This window comes from Eleutherodactylus coqui, chromosome 9, assembly GCF_035609145.1.
Source record: "Eleutherodactylus coqui strain aEleCoq1 chromosome 9, aEleCoq1.hap1, whole genome shotgun sequence".
In the NCBI taxonomy this organism is placed as follows: Eukaryota; Metazoa; Chordata; class Amphibia; order Anura; family Eleutherodactylidae; genus Eleutherodactylus; species Eleutherodactylus coqui.
The window spans coordinates 153,814,874-153,830,977 of NC_089845.1; the positions used below are offsets into that span (position 1 = coordinate 153,814,874).

Genomic DNA, 16,104 nt, shown 5'->3' on the forward strand with positions numbered 1-16,104 from the left:
TTTAAAACCAGACCATATTTGTCAATACTGTATTATTGTCTATGTAATAGTCTGTGTATCTCAGAGATGTGACAGGATAGATAGAATCGGATTCTTCCACTGAATTCAGCACCCCGAAATTAGATAAACCAACCTGTTTCCAAACCAGATACAGAAAAATGTTTTGGATTTGTCGACCAGTGTCATCGTTCGGTCTAAACGCGAGCCAACGACTGCACAGCGGATGAGAATCATTCACTTCTAGTTTTTCCTTCAGTTACTTGTCGTTCCGTTTAACCCCTAAGGACCAGACACTTTTTAGGGATTTTACCCATGTGATGGTTTAACTGCCCTATTTTTATTCCTTCAGCTAACAAAATTATTTTTGCTATGTTCCTTTTTTTTTGCTTTTGGGGCACATAGGGCTATTTCTTAATATCTTTCTCACTGACTTTTTTTTACTTTTTTAGTTTTATTGGGGGTAAAAAAAAATATTTATAGTTCTTTTTTAAAAACTTAGTATATTTACGCTAAAATAAAGTATGGGAATGGGTTCCTCATTTTGTTTCAGGTGTTTTGATATATAATATGTATGGTTTTGGATTACAGGCCGCATACGGTGACCGTTTTGGTTGGCGTCGGCTTTGGGTTATTTTCTTTTTTATGCATATAATTTTACTTTATTCTGTAATTTTTTTATTTATATGTGTAATTATTTATTTTACTATCTATGTCCTCTCTGGGGGACATTCACATTAATTTTTTTTTCTATTTGACACTTTTCCACTGTAGCTGAGGCATCCATAGGACATCCCCCTGTAGTGACAATAGTCACTAACAGAGCTGATCAGGGTCTGCTAGGACCCTGCAGCTCTGCTGTGCCAGGGGATCCCGGCGGCGTTCATGTGATTGTTGGTTCGCGTAGTGGAAGAAGCACTTCCACTTTCACTTGTTATTACATAGCGCTGATTTGGTAGTCTGCTACCTGCATGTTGAGAGGATGCAGCAATCTGCTCTCCTTAGTCAGTAAGTATATGGCCATTTTCTGTGGAGAAAATTTACAGTGCTGAGAGCCGTGTGTGATATATAGATATACAGGGGCTCATGTACTCATCACTGTGTGCTTGTGTCCCCACAGATGGAGCCAGTAGGAGAAATCCCCCGGAGAGATGTCCCCGTCCTCTGTACTCCCAGGACTATCCAGATGTCCCAGAGAACCATCAGGTAGATGACGCTGAGCCCTATACAAGAGCCCTGTGTGGAGCAAAGTGTTCAAGAAGCAGAAATGCAGTCCTAAGTTCTCGCTCATGACCTGAAGGTTGCGAGTTCAATCCCCGCATGGCTCAAGGTTGACTTAGCCTTCCATCCTTTCAGGCTTGGTAAAATGAGCACCCAGATTGGTTGGGGTAATAAATAAATTATTTGAAAGCAATGCAGAATAAGTTGGCAAATAACAAGATTTAATTTTTTTAAAAATCTATATAGGGGGTCCTGCAGTTATAGATTTTGGGGGTCTCTTCTGGTGGTCTGTTAGATTTTCCTCCTGTCTGCTGTATTGCACTGAATTATTACATATGACAAATCAGGGGGAAGATCTGACTGATATTAAAGTGGAGGTAGAAGAAGAGCGGATGATGGACGATCACCCGTGTATGAGAGAAGTGAAGGAGGAGATTCCAGTAAATGTTACTACAGGTATGTAATAATGAATGGGGAACGTGACCTCAGAGGTTTGTGGAGATGAAGTTCTGTCTTAGAGCTACATTAACCTAAATAAAAGTTGTAAGAAATGAGATTTAGTGCTCCGAGACTTCTAACTATGAAATGAGAAGAGCAACTCTTCTACCCCATGGAGGGAGCTTTTTATTGGCCGATTTACACGGAATGCTAATTTCTCTAAATTTGTTCAAAGTAGCACATTTGGGCCGGAATAGTTCAGTGTAAATGCACAAAAATCGTTCACGGTTCATTCACAGGTTCAGTCAACTTAAAAACCATTTCTGGATCACAGGCTTGTGGTTCAGTGTAAACGCTCTCTGCTTCATATAGGAAGTGAAGTGATGAGCGGGAAGCCCGCGATCCAGCAGTGAAGTCTGTCAGTGTAAACGCTCTGCATGAGCGCTAATGACCTTAGCGGTGATGTCAGCGCTCCTTCAGTTGTTTACCCGACTGTCGACCCATGTAAAAGGGCCATAAGGCAGATTTCTTGCTAATTATCAACAAGAACCACCTTACATACTACTTAACCCAATACTGACCAGTTACTGATGAGTTCATATAATGAACACATTCTTAGTTGCACTGGATTGTTGTGGATAGAACTAGGCTTCTCGACACATTTGTGTATTTGGAGACGTGTGTTCATGTTAATCCACGGACAGCGCATGGTCCTATTCTAGTTTGAGCCTAACGATCCACTTGAAAAAAATGGTGGCATGTCCTATTCGTCTATAAACAGTAGAAAGGTAAAGTACAGCTCACCAAAAATCTTGAAACCCAGCGTAATGCCAAACAGCCGACCTCTAATAATATTTCTTCAGCACAGCAGATGCGTCCGGGAGCGTCGGGCGATGTGCCCAGCGCATGCGCAGTGCTTTCTTTTTGAATCTCCTGGAGCATGCTGCAATTTCTTCCCATGCGTGCGATCTGCATACTGGGAAAAGATCACATCCGCATGCTTTTACTTGCCGTGCAGATGGTAATGCATCCCTATGAGCAGCAAGAGGTGCGGATCTCCCGCACAGGTGACACACGCAGATTTTATTATTAAAATCCGCCCGTGGACATTGGGCCTTAGGTCAGATTCAGACTAGACTCTCCTTCTACTCACATTCTGCAAACATTAATATCAAGCATGGTCAGATGACCACAAACTCACAACACAAAATGATACATTTCCAGACACAGACAGCTCATTTACAGACATTAACTTTTTCAGCGCTGCAGAGGTGTACCACACACACTTCATGGTTAGAACAGTTGCAGCCCCAGTAGTGATAGGTGACCCTTATTGTGGCCCAAGTAGTAATAGGTGACCCGTATTGCGGCCCCAGTAGTAATATTAACCCCCTCAGTAATAGTAACCACACAGTAGCTCCAGTAATATTAACCCCCTCATTAATAGTAACCCCACAATAGCCACAGTAATATTAACCCCTCATTAATATTAACCCCACAATAGCCACAGTAATATTAACCCCTCAGTAATATTAACCCCACAGTAGCCACAGTAATTATAGCCCCCCAACCAATATACTTACCGCCTCCTTGTAGTCAGTGCCGCTCATCTTCTTTGTGCTGATCCTGGTGCACACTGACAGCAGTGTGTGAGCCTGGAATGTTTCCTCCCTGAGTCCTCTCCTGCAGAAGTTAGGAAGAGAGGCCTCAGGGCAGGAGGATCCCAGGTGCACACTGATGTCAGAGTGTGCATGCCACAGGTTCGCCACCACAGGGACCCTCGGTCAGAGCCCCTGACTTTTGCTCATTGAGCCCCAAGTGCTCCACAGAACACAGTTTGGGAACCGCTGCACTGCATAATCCAATAAGTCTCTCTTGAAACCTGTTGCAGTTACCACAATGTTACCACATTGTAGTCTTTCCTTGTGCAAATGAGAATAGGGCTGATCCCTTCAGATATTTGTAGACAGCTATTAACTCTCCTCTCAGCCTTCTCTTCTGCAAGCTAAACATTCCCAGATCCTTTAACCGTTCCCCATAGGACATGATTTGCAGACCGCTCACCATCTTGGCAACTCTTCTCTGAACTTGTTCCAGTGTGTTGAGGTCTTTTTTTAAATTGGGGTGCCCAGAACTGGACGCATTATTCTAGATGAGGGGGGTAATTACCTCATGTGATCTAGACTCTATGCTGCTCTTAATACATCCCAGAAAAACCACAGGTATATGCAACTCTCACTTCAAACAGCTTTTTGAAGCAATAATCTCATACATTATGTTGACAAAAGTATTAAGAAACAGGTAGAAAGTGGTGAGATTCGATTTTATTCCCATTTTTCAAGACTGTGTTGGGCCTCCTTTGGCCTCAATAACTGCAAAATTCCCATAGATGGCTGGAGGGGTTAGCTTCCATTCCTTGAGGAGAGCTAGATATAGTGATGTGTGGGATGATTGGTGTGTTGGGCGTGCACAGATATGGTGTTCTAGTTTGTGCCAAAGATGCTTGATAGGATTGAGATAATGACTTTGGGCTGTCCAATGAAGCTTACAAACATTCTGCTACTCAAACCACACCAAATCACAATGTGCTGTATGACATGGCGCTCAGTCATGGTGGTAAAGACATGTAGCTGTACCAAAGTATTTCCACAGGGTGTCCTGAATATCTCATTATCTATTGGCATTGAGGGTGCACGTCACTATAACCAATGGGACTAGTCTATTCGAGCAGAAACACACCACACCATAACAGAACCGTCTCCAAACATTGTGACAACGCAGTCACATAGAAACCACTGTCCAGGCATCTGATCGGAAGAAGATGTACTGTGATTCATCTATCCACAACCCTTCCTTCCACTCATTTACAGTACAAGAACAAAAGCCCCATCGCAGGCACCACTCTGCATACACTGTTGTGATGTTGTACTTGTGTACAGCCACCCGCCCATGGTAACCCTTCGCATGCAGCTCTCTGTAGATGGTTCTGCTGCTAATGGATGTGCCAATGGCCTGTGAGACCTCCTGAGTGCTTCAGCAGACAATATGCTTGATGCTTCCACAGACTCTACAAGGTTTCGTTGTCCTTGCGAGGTCTCCCTGAACGTGGCTGCACTGCACACACCTGATGGCTTCCATGTATGAAAAACATTGTAAATGGTGGACTTTGGAATGTCTAAAAGTGCTGCGATTTCCCATACTGATTGATTGATTAGGTGCCATACCACCACCAGACCCCATGAAAGTCTGTCGACTCTACGCTTAATGACACTCTAAAGGTTTCTGTACTGAGATATTCCTGTGTGATAATCTTCTTTCATAACTAATGTATCATGCATCTGATTTGCATATTCCCTTTGCCAAACAGTGCAGGATTGGCGAGGTCCTAATACTTTTATCAACATAATGTATGTGCTTATATACTGAAGTGCCACTGTACATGGACATACCGTAACAGATACATCCAAAGCAGAGAAACAGTTAAGATACTTACTGTAGTTGAGTTGGGCTTTTGGAAGTGACAGATTCTCTTTTAATCCAGATAAAAAAATACATATTTCTAGCCTTGCAGGAAAGTAAAAAATTTGTGTACTTTGTTGTTTTTGAATAGGATTAAAATTGATTTTGTAATTCTAACAGAAAATTCCAGTAAGAATTCTGAGGAAGACTTCATGTTATCAAGTTACAAAAGAGAAGATGAAGATATTCCACAAGACTCTTCAGAAGAGAACCTCATTACCCTTACACTACATCCAGGACTTCACAGCACAGATCTATTATATAATCCACCTAATCATGAGGAACTTTGTCTTGACCGATCACAGATTATTACAAGTGTTGGTCAGAAAAGGTCAAAAAAGTTTCAGTGTGGTGGATGTGGAAAGCGGTTTCCAAAAAGATCAGCTCTTATTACACATAGGAGAATTCACACAGGAGAGAAGCCATATTCATGTTCTGAATGTGGGAAGTGCTTCACACTTAAATCAAGTCTCGTTACACACAGACGAATTCACACAGGAGAGAGGCCGTATTCTTGTTCAGAATGTGGAAAATGTTTTACAGAAAAAGCACATCTTATTATACATGAGAGAATTCACACTGGAGAAAAGCCATTTGTATGTACAGAATGTGGGAAATGCTTTATAGGTAAATCAAATCTTGCTACACATAAGCGATGCCACACAGGGGAGAAGCCATATTCCTGTTCAGAATGTGGGAAATGTTTTATAGATAAATCTAATCTTGTTAGACATGAGAGAATTCACACAGGAGAGAAGCCATTTAGATGCTCAGAATGTGGCAAATGCTTTAAAGGTAAATCAAATCTTGTTACACATGAGAGGTGTCACACAGGAGAGAAGCCGTATTCATGTTCTCAGTGTGGGAAGTGTTTTACAGAAAAATCACATCTTATTAGACATGAAAGAATTCACACAGGTGAGAAGCCCTTTGCGTGTTCTGAGTGTGGAAAGTGCTTTACAGGTAAATCAAATCTTCTTACACATAAGAGATGTCACACAGGAGAGAAGCCATACTCCTGTTCAGAATGTGGTAAATGTTTCACATATAAATCACATCTTGTTAGACACAAGAGAAGTCACACAGGAGAGAAGCCGTATTCATGTTCAGAATGTGGGAAATGCTTTAGAGATAAATCAAGTCTTGTTATACATCAGAGAATTCACACAGGGGAAAAGCCGTATCTCTGTTTAGAATGTGGAAAATGTTTTACAGAAAAGTCTAAACTTGTTACACATAAGAGAACTCACACAGGAGAGAAGCCCTATTTATGTTTACTTTGTGGGAAATGCTTTTCAGATCAATCGAGTCATGGTAAACATGTAAGAAGTCACACAGGAGGAAAGTGGTTTTGATTGCCTTGAGATTAATTTGCCAAATTAGCAAACTTTAAACTGTTGCAAAGAAAAGCCAATCAAACAAAAACAATTTAAATTGCTACAACCGCCTTCTACAAATCTTTGGTTAGTTAGTTGCGGTACACAAACCCAAGAATATTAGTGACCTGGTGGCCATTGTCTATAAGTAATGGGATAAGATCCCTCAGGAATACTGTCAGAAGCTGCTGTCTGGCTGTGCATCACATCAGCAGCAGGTCCAAACAGCTAAAGCTGCTCTACTAAGTACTAAAGACGCTCGTCGTGGAGGGGGGAGTAATCCTGAAGTAGGCAGTAAAAGTGAAATTATATGTTGAATCAGGAGAAACCACGTGTTATATTAGTTGTGTTCTTTTTCCTCCATAGATCACAGTTAACCTCAGGTAAAGTTCGGTGGATATAAGGAAGCAAAGAAGGAAGATTTATAAAACTGTCTAAAACAAAAACTTTGTTGCTCATAGCAACCAATCACAGCTCAGCTTTCACTTCATAGTCTGTCTTTGACAAATAAAACCCACTCTGTGATTGGTTGCTACAAGCAACAAAGACCGTTTTAATTGTACACCATTTTATAAATCTTCCCAGGAGTGACGCTGAATTGTACAAAACTAGAAGTAGGAGAAGGAACAGCGTGCCAACGCACCATGAACGCCGCAAATTATTTTAATTTTTACAAGAAAATACTTATTTATTAGTGCACCATAAACCTATAAAGCACAACATGCAGCACTTACAACAGCTAAGCCGAAATAGAAAAAATATCGTACAAAAGCCAATATACCGATTTTATTTATACAAAATCCAAACAAATGCCCGATCTCTGATAATTCTGGAAAATATCAGTTGGCTAAGTTATATAATAAAGTAACCATAAATTATGCATCAAAGTGCTATGGTAGAGGTAGAAAATGTTCCATTACCACCTGACTAGGCATTGGGTAATTCAGATTATTCATGCCTTTCGCCACTTGATTTTGGCTTCCTCAGGGTTTTGAGTAATAAAAAAATGTTGCTGCATTTATGGTTCATTCGCACATCTCTGCTCTTTTTTACCTTTTTGTACATTTTCCTATGTGGCATTTTATGACAGCTGAATTGTCACCATGAACCTCGCCTCTTATTACTGCATTCATAACTCCGAACACTGCAGGAGAATCCAGAGCGGCAGAGAAGTAAGAACCCCTCATGTAATACTCTGCCTCATCCAGAGGCGTAACTTGAAGCTTCTGGGCCCCAATGCAAAACCTGTAACAGGGCCCCCAAGTATAATGCTTTATTCATAGTACTGGGCTCCCTATATGGAGACGAGAGGCCTTATGGGCTCCCTAAGGCTCCTGGGCCCGGGTGCAACTGCATCCCCTGCATCCTCTATAGTTACGCCCCTGGCCTCATCATGATTTCATCCCCGTCATACAGTATAGAGAATAATGTGATGGTGCTGAACATAAAGCAGTAAAATTAATTTGTAATAATTTGTCACGGACAGAAATTCATCGATCTGCCATTGCCTTCTGTGGATAGAGGCCTTGTGCTGCTGCTGCAGCAGGTGGTTATTACACGGCCTGGGTCAAACTTGTGGATTGTGGCCCGTTTTCTGAATCAGTATTTGCGAACCTCAACTAGGATTAGGTCCGACACATGGAGGATGTGCAAAACCTCTATTCTCTATTTATGCCCAAGTTCGGGCTACAAACACTGATTTAAGATACTGTATGTATAGTACTAGAGGTCTAGTAAAGTAACTACACTGCAATGAACAGGTGTGAGCAGAAGTTCTTCAGATGGTTTGTAGATCGCAGATCCTGTGTCAGCCCGTCCGTACATGAGATCTTGGACCTAGAAACTGTTGTTCTATCACTGCAAAGAGCCTACGGAAGCGAAAACTACTACTGTATTGGGGAGTTGCAAAAGGAAACTTTTGTTATGCAGTGAGAAACATCAGGACAAAACTTTAAAGAGTTGTCCGATTCCCGGAGAACAACCCTTTAATAGCGCACTGTCGTTCCTCTGACTAAAGTTATATAATTTTTTTTCTTTGACCAATTGCAGATATAATGTTGCCATATAAGGTTTCCCTCTTCCTTGCCTTCTCCACTTCATATATTTCTATGGACAGTATGAGATATTAGAAAGCAAGGACCCCACCCAACTTCCTCTACTCTGTCTTGGTGTCTCTGTTACTAGAGACGGAGTTCACATGACAACAGGCAGTGGACAGAAAGTTGCAAGCAAGGGAGACCCATAGTGGCCATTTTTCAGCACAAAAACATAATTTTAGGTGAATAAAGGGATTTGTAGTGCACTTTTGCTAGTTATCACATGGTTGTCATAGAAGCACACGTTTGTTTAAGATGCATTTAACAATTAGCACAAAGATAGGGCTTTAGTACTTGAAAAAATTGTTGTCAATCCACATTCGCTCTGCCTAGTCCATTATCATGACAACCTGTTTATTACACTTCATCACACTTATCTGGGTGCATCCGGGCTGCAACCCCGGGAAACACTGTAAAAATGATGGGTGCTGTTCTAGTGCAAGGTGCTTCTATTCTTCTTTTGTCTGGGTCTGGCATCCTGCCAACTATGCCAAAGGTAACCAGGGACTGGTTAATCAAACTGGAACTATACTATACACCCCATAGTTGTATCTCTGGCAATGTATTACCATCTGAGACTCTACTGGAACCTGGCTCAAGAGTATGTCTAATCAAATTGTGATTGTTCCCATCAAGATAAACCAAGTAATTTTGTAGATCTGATACCTTTTAATGGCTAACAAAAACACATGATGTTACAGCGAGCTTTCAAACCTACTCAGGGTTCTTCCTCAAGCGTAATAAAATAGATCCGAAGAGGCATGCATATATATACATACATACATACTTATGATGAGGCACAGACATGGGTGTGATTAATTCACACTTAAAAGAATACCCCAACAGGATGAGTAGAGAAATAAATGAATGCTTAAATAATCCACTGATAAAGATGTGAAGGTTTAATGGTCTCTGGCCTGGTGACCCCCTAACAATAATGCAGAGTGTTATCTGTGCTATAGATTTCTTATACTTCACAGTCACGCATAAATCCTCTTGAGGAATTATACCATCTACTGAAAGTGTCAAAAGTTGTTATAAATTTGTACTCTCAAATTCTTCTATGACTTTCTGATTTGAAATTGCCTTTTAAGCAAATTGTGCCTTGTTCCAAAGGATCTGCAAATTTTATGTCTGCCAAACTGTATGTAAGGGAAACACACAGTAAATGGTGATATATCCCACCTGCTGCCTTATAAACTGTTCTCCACAAGCTGCCAGAGGGGTTTGCCCCCACATGTTGCTTTATGAATCCTCTGAAGGTTGCCATAGAAGTCTGCTCCCTCCCGCCCTATGGGTCCTATGTATGCTACCAGAGACCCCTTACTACATGCTGCCTAATGGATTCTATGTATGCTACCAGAGAGGCCCCCCACCACATGCTGCCTTATGGGTCCTCTGTATGCTGTCAGAGCCCCCCCTTCCCCATCACATGCTGCCTTATGGGTCCTCTGTATGCTGCCAGAGAGACCCCCATCACATGCTACCTTATGCATCAGCTGTATGCTGCCTGAGAGACCCCCACCACATGCAGCCTTATGTGTCCTCTGTATGCTGCCAGAGACCCCCATTACATGCTGCCAGAGACCCACCACCAGGTAATTGCTGGTTGATTTCAGATTCTTTTCTCAGGGTCTGAATTCTACCATATTAAAAGAGAATATAGAAAAAGCCCAAAAATTCATGCAGGAACCAGACTATGAGAAGCGGGAAAAAATGTACAAACTAATATTGAGAAATATACGGCCAATATACAGGACCGAAAACACCACTAGTTTAATTGCGATCTCCTAGAATTTAGAGAGAATAGAGCTTGTGAAAGTAATACCGGCAGCAGAACAGACAGGGAACTGAGCTCCTCTGGTAATGGGTCCTCCAGAAGAGCCTTCACACACCATACACCATTTTCTGGCAAGCCTTGATGAGGACGCACTCTACAGCCCCATTCCTCGTGAAGGGGGATGTCAAGCTGTTGAGTTCTGTCAGGGTGCCAATGGTACTTCTTGGCATTGTAAGGGGAATGAAGGCATTTGAGGAAGGTGAGAAGTGCATGAGAGCTATGCATGGGCGAGTAGAGGAGGGAGAGGCTGATGTGGATGGAGTGTAGCTGGGGTGGGCGAAAGAAGGAAGTGTTAAGGCTAGCAGTGAAAACGAGTTGCAGATTAACTTTTAAAATACGGTTAATAAAACCGATAATTTCCTCAAGTCCCAGAGCATGAAAATTTCTTTTTCTCTCCCCGATTTGATTTTGATTTGATGCCGCATGGATTCCAGCGAGCTTCCCTCTCCAGACCCACTGGATTTAGGACGAGGAATTATTAGCTGCACAGACCTGGATACAAGGTGCTGGTGGATTCCCACAACCCTTGTGGGAAATCCACCGTGCACCAGGTGACTGCAAATCTATGTTTTTACCTATTTTTGTATACAAGACACAAGGCGCTGATATGTCAATATCGTCTGATTGCCTTACAGTTTAGGAGAGGCTTTCTTTGCTCTACAGGAAAAGGACATTACAGTTTTGAACGAACAGAGCTCATTATACGGCAAACATTTGAGCTCTGATTCTTGGATTTAAAATGACACCAAACACTTGTCAGTAGCAGCGGTAGAACCGGAGATACAGCCATGTGAAGAGTTAATGGGATTCCTGAGTTTACAGCTGTCATATGTCTGTGTGCAGGTAGGGGGTAGTGAGGGACCAGTAGGCAACTGAGAGCGATCTGTGGGTGATTCTCTTGTGGACAGATATTTGTAGTAGTGAAGGTGTGATGTCACAGGAAGAAGTATACATATATTATAGGGTGTCGTCAGCGTAGAGATGGGAAGGAATGCCAAATCTGCTGGTGGTTTGTCCAATAGGTGCTGGAAGATGTAAAAGGAAGGGAACCCTGAGGAACCCCAAGAGGAAGAGGGGAAGTAGAGCCAGCAAATGATACACTGAGGGAGGAGGAGAACCAGGAGAGAACAGCGTCCTGCAGGCTGACAGAGCAGGGTATCCTGAGGAGGAGCCAATGAGCTACAGGATCAAATGCCGCATAGACCCAAAACAACCAGCAGAGGGTGGTCGTTTGATATGTTAGTAAGGAGGGCTTCTGTAAAGTGTAGGACGAAAAAAAAGGTTTGGTACGGTGTTAGCCAGTAGAGCAATGTGTGATTGTTCTCAGTGAGAGAAGACAAGTAATCCTGTAGATATGATAGCTTTTAATGGCTAACAAAAATACATGATGTTGCAGCAAGCTTTCGGGGATATCTCGCCCCCCTCGTCAGGCTAATGAAGGAAACTAGTTTGGATGGCATATAATTATAACATACAGATGCAGGGGGGGGGGGGGGACATTCCTCTTGGTCTAAATAAATGTTCACACACAGAAATTTGAGACTGTTTTGCACTCAGAACTTAAAACAACAGACAAACACAGCGGAGACATAAATCGTAAATCAGTCCACTGACAGTTTTATGATGTGTCTTATCTCTCCTTCAACCTGCACATGGAAGGAGAAGCAGCACCACCTAGTGGGTGGCAACATTATTACAAGTCAAGTTCTGAATTTTTATGAAGTTTTAAAGCAAAAAACAAAAAAATATATATTATGATTCGGAGGAGGACATCCCTCTTAACCTCCTTTATCCGGGCTACCATCCCACCTTAATTGATGACCAAATTACCAGAGCCACCAGAAATCAACTACTCCGATACAAGGAGAAAGAAAAAAACGGACATGTGCCTCTAGTAGTGACCTACAACTCATAGCTGGAGGTACTAAGGAAGACGGCAAAGAAACTCCATCATACCTACATAAGGATGACCATATGACCACCATATTCCTGGACCCTCCCTTCCTATGTTATAGGCAACCTCCTAATTTGAGGAACTTTATAATGAGGAGTGCATTGCCCTCTGACACACAAAAAGGAACTTATCCCTGTAATATGAGGAGCTGTAAGACCTGCTCACATGTACGGACTGCGGACAGGATACATAACCCCAACACACAGCAGGACTATAAGATCCCACGGACATTCACATGTTCCACGTCTGATGTTGTGTACCTGATCACCTGCAGTAAATGTCCTCTTGGGGGTCTTTATGTTGGGGAAACAGGACAAGAATTGAAAGCCAGGATGAGAGCTCATCGCTACTCAATTACAGAGGGAAAGACTGAACTACCTGTGGGAAAACATTTTTGTGGTCAGGGACCCAGCATACGGCAGATGACAGTTATTATACTGAAGGGCAATTTCAAGTCGCAGCATCACAGAAGAATTTGGAAATACAAATTTATGGTCATGTTTGATACCCTCAAGAATGGAATGAGGGTCCTCAGCCCGGGATTTTTGCATAAATCGAAATTATGAAAGGTCTGAAGGAGGGATGTCTCCCTCTGAATCATCTTTTTTTTTTTTTTTGCTTTAACCCCTTCATGACGTGGACCCTTTTTCCTTTTCCATTTTCGTTTTTTCCTCCCCCCCTTCAAAAAAATCGTAACTCCTTTATTTATCCATCGACGTCGCTGTATGATGGCTTGTTTTTTGTGGGACGAGTTGTATTTTTCAATGGTGCTATTTAAAGTACCATATGATGTACTGGAAAACTTAAAAAAAATTCTAAGTGGAGTAAAATGAAAAAAATGACTTTTCGCCATCTTTCAGTGCGTCTTGTTTGTACGACGCACAAACGGCAACAAAAGCGACATGATAACTTCATTCTATGGGTCGGTACGATTACTACGATACTAAACTTGTATAGGTTTTTTTTATACTACTCTTTTTTTTTCAAAGACATTAAATTTTTTTCAATTATTTTCTGCTGCATCTTCTGCGCACAATAACTTTTTTATTTTTCTGTCGATGTAGTTGTGTGAGGGCTCATTTTTTGTGACACGTCCTGTAGTTTCCCTTAGTACCAATTTGGAATACATACGACTTTTTGATTGCTTTTTATTGCGTTTTTTCTGGGAGACAGGGTAACTAAAAAAATGCATTTCTGGCGTTCTTTATTTTTTTTTTCGGATGACATTCACCTTGCAGGAAAAATAATGCACTACTTTGATAGATCGGACTTTTGCGGACACGGCGATACCAAATACATATTTTTTTTATGATTTAGATTTTTTAATAATAGATATGGCAAAAGTGGGGTGATTTAAACTTTTATACCTTTTTTTTTTACAATTAAAAAAACTTTATAGATTTTTTTTCTACTGTACTATAAGGTCCCCCTGGGGGACTACAACCAGTGATGCTTTGATCGCTCCTGCAGTATGACGTAATGCTATAGCATTATGTCATACTGCATTCTGACAGGCAGTCTATCAAGCCACCCCACGGGGATGGCTTGATAGGCAGTCTGCTAAGACAGCCCTGGGGCCTTTCTAAAGGCCCCCGGCTGCCATGACACCTGCACGGCTCTCCCTATCTCACCACGGTGGGGGGGCCGTGCGGGAGATTTAAATGCCACTGTCAGAATTGACAGCGCCATTTAAATGGTTAATAGCCGCGATCGGCCGAACAGCCAATAGCGGCTATTACCTGCGGGTATCAGCTGTATTAAACAGCTGACGCCCGCGCTGTATGCAGAGAGGTCATCCCGCGACCTCTCTGCATACATACCCTGCCGCTCCTTGACGTACCTATACGTCATGGAGCGGGAAGGGGTTAAAACTTCATAAAAATTCAGAACTTGACTCGTAATAATGTTGCCACCCACTAGGTGGTGCTGCATCTCCTTCCTGACGAAGGGGACGAGATATCCCCCACAGCTCGCTATAACATCATATATTTCTCATATCTACAGAATTAATTGGTTTCTCTCACTGAGATCAACTACACTGTAAAATGTAGAGAATGCAGCATTCATGTCACATGATCATCACAGGTCCTCCAGCCACTGCTAAGCCTCTCCACTCCTGAGCTCCTCCCACTCACATGACTGGTCACATGGTAGTGACATCACACAGGTCCTTAAACCACAACGTATTATCCTCTCTGCTGCTGAGCTCCGCCCCCTCACATGACTGATCACATGATGATAACATCACCCCCAGGTCCTTGCAGCTGCAGGTCAGGTCCTGCTGGTAGTCCCTGGTATTCTCTCTGTTATCAGCCATTCTCCCAGCTGTCAGGTAAGCTTCCATCACGTGTTCCTGTGCTTGTAGTGACGCTGTGGGTCTGCTGGGGTCATACATGTTACATGTGGAGGTTCCTCCCCGCCGCTCACATCTTTTGGACTCAGGAGGCGTAAATTGGGTCATTATAACAGGTTTTCAGGCGTGTTAGGCAGCTTCCTCATGAGTGGCGGACCGCACTCTGTGATTTTCAGCCAAAAGTGGCAAGCGCCATTATTAACCCCTTAGACACCAAGCTGTTTTGTACCTGAAGGACCGGACACTTTTTAGGGATTTTACCCTGTTTTTTTCCCCTTTAGCTAACAAAATTATTAAAGGGGTTGTCCCGCGAAAGCAAGTGGGGGTATACACTTCTGTATGGCCATATTAATGCACTTTGTAATATACATCGTGCATTAATTATGAGCCATACAGAAGTTATTCACTTACCTGCTCCGTTGCTAGCGTCCCCGTCTCCATGGTGCCGTCTAATTTCAGCGTCTAATCGCCCGATTAGACGCACTTGCGCAGTCCGGTCTTCTTTCTTCTGAATGGGGCTGCTCGTGCTGGAGAGCGGCTCCTCGTAGCTCCGCCCCGTCACGTGTGCCGATTCCAGCCAATCAGGAGGCTGGAATCGGCAATGGACCGCACAGAAGACCTGCGGTCCACCGAGGGTGAAGATCCCGGCGGCCATCTTAGCAAGGTAAGTACGAAGTCGCAGCAGTGCCGGGATTCGGGTAAGTACCGGACGTTTTTGTTTTTTTTACCCCTGCATCAGGTTTGTCTCGCGCCGAACGGGGGGGCTATTGAAAAGAAAAAAAAACCATTTCGGCGCGGGACAACCCCTTTAAGATCTGACCTGGGTCTGCCAGGACCCTGCAGCTCTGCTGTGAGGCCTCCTGTCCACGGGCAAATCTGCACTGCGAAATCCGAAGCGGGATTCCACCTCCGTATTTCGCAGCACATCCAGCCTGTAGCATGCTATGGAAGAATGCGATTTCCTGCCCACGAGCGGAAATCAATTGGGATTTTTATTTTTTTTTCCGATCACTGGAAGGAAATCAATGGAAGCTTTCCGTGCCGCAGCTATTCCGCAACCAGCAATAGCTGCAGGCGCTGCTTAATCGCTATGGTGACAGCACGGCATCCTCTCAACTGCACGTGTGCCGCCCGGCACATTGGCAGCACAGGAGAACACACCGGACAGGTAAGCAGGCCTTGCACTGGGTCGAACTCCGCTGCGGGAATCCTGCATGCGGAGTCCGACCCACCTGTGGACATGAGGCATATAACAGGGAGCTCCCGGCGATCATGTGACTGTCGGCTCGTGTAGTGGAAGTTACACTTTC

The 16,104-nt window shown here is 43.0% G+C and overlaps 1 pseudogene; it reads left to right on the forward strand.

Annotated features, from left to right (window-relative positions):
- Window positions 1-16,104, forward strand: part of LOC136578553 (zinc finger protein 585A-like) — a 97,161-nt pseudogene that overhangs the window by 51,375 nt on the left and 29,682 nt on the right.